Here is a 1,121-nt window from a genome sequence, read left to right as displayed (position 1 = left end):
CCCCAGGCCTTACTTACTGTACATTATACAAACACAAAACAATGTTCTCCTAGTAATTTCTATGGTCCTGTCACCACAGTATCTGAATGTTTCACAAACATTTATTTCCACAACATTCCAGTGAGGTGAGGGGCAGGGCCAACTCCAGGCACCAGCGAAGGAAGCAAGTTCCTGGGGCGGCCAATAGAAAGGACTGGCAGTCCGTCTGTTACTGGGATGGCTCGTATGGGTATTTGGCTGTAATTCGGCAGTGGGTCTTTCAGTCCCCCTCTTCCTTTTCGGCGGCACTTCAGCAGCAGCTCAATCGTTTTTTTCTTTTCTTTTTTTTTGCCACTTTGGATGGCAAAAAAGCTGGAGCCGGCCCTGGTGAGGGGGGCATTACTGTCTCCATTTTACAGACCGGGAACTGAGGCCTAGGGAGATTCATGCCACTAATGTGCCCATCTTGAGACACCTAGGATTTAGTTCTTAGCTGAAGATTGTATGTTCAAAGCACAGTTTGAATCAACTTCAGTTGCAGTCATGAACACTCAGAACTTCTGCAGATCTGGCCCTGAATGTCTCATGCTGAGCATTCAGAAAATGAGGAACTCACAATTAGTAACCAGCTATTAACATTTGTTTTAAGTGATTTGCCCAGCATTACATAGTAACTCTGTGGCAGAGACTCGGATAGAATCCAATTATCCAGGTTGCCATTCAGCTGTCTTTACCACAAGACCATGCAGAGGGCCATTGATACCATTTGAACAAGCAGGGGAGCCAATGAGATCACAAGGAACACAGTCTTCCTGCTGTCAGTTCTCATGCCCAGAAACACAGTGACCCAGAGCAGCAAGTGCAGGGGATAGTCCTGTTCTGCCTCTGCAGCTAAGGATGGAGCATTCTCAGCCATTCTGTGGGGATGTTGCATACACAGTCTGGTCATACACAGGAGCTCCAAGGGGCTGGAGCATGTTCAGGATGTAGAGCAAAAGGAATTTGCTAACTCCTTGCTTATGGCAGTCCTCTGCTTATCATCCCAGTATCATCCCAGTTAATCTTTGCACGTATGTAACTCTTCTTAGATGCACGTAGGCAAAATACCTAGGAGAAAGATGCTAAACAGATCCAATACATAT

At 46.2% G+C, this 1,121-nt stretch overlaps 1 protein-coding gene across 1 annotated transcript in view; it reads right to left on the bottom strand.

The window, feature by feature from the left end:
• Positions 1–521: 521 nt before the first annotated feature.
• Positions 522–1,121, bottom strand: part of TBC1D22A (TBC1 domain family member 22A) — a 707,108-nt gene continuing 706,508 nt past the window's right edge. Inside the window, exon 14 of the transcript XR_012655728.1 lies at positions 522–536. The gene's annotated coding sequence lies outside the window, so the exon portion shown is untranslated. The remainder of the gene's footprint in view (positions 537–1,121) is intronic.

Source organism: Chelonoidis abingdonii, chromosome 1, assembly GCF_003597395.2.
Source record: "Chelonoidis abingdonii isolate Lonesome George chromosome 1, CheloAbing_2.0, whole genome shotgun sequence".
NCBI classification, from domain to species: Eukaryota; Metazoa; Chordata; order Testudines; family Testudinidae; genus Chelonoidis; species Chelonoidis abingdonii.
The sequence above is the reverse complement of the archived record's forward strand: the minus strand, read 5'-3'. Positions and strand labels throughout refer to the sequence as shown.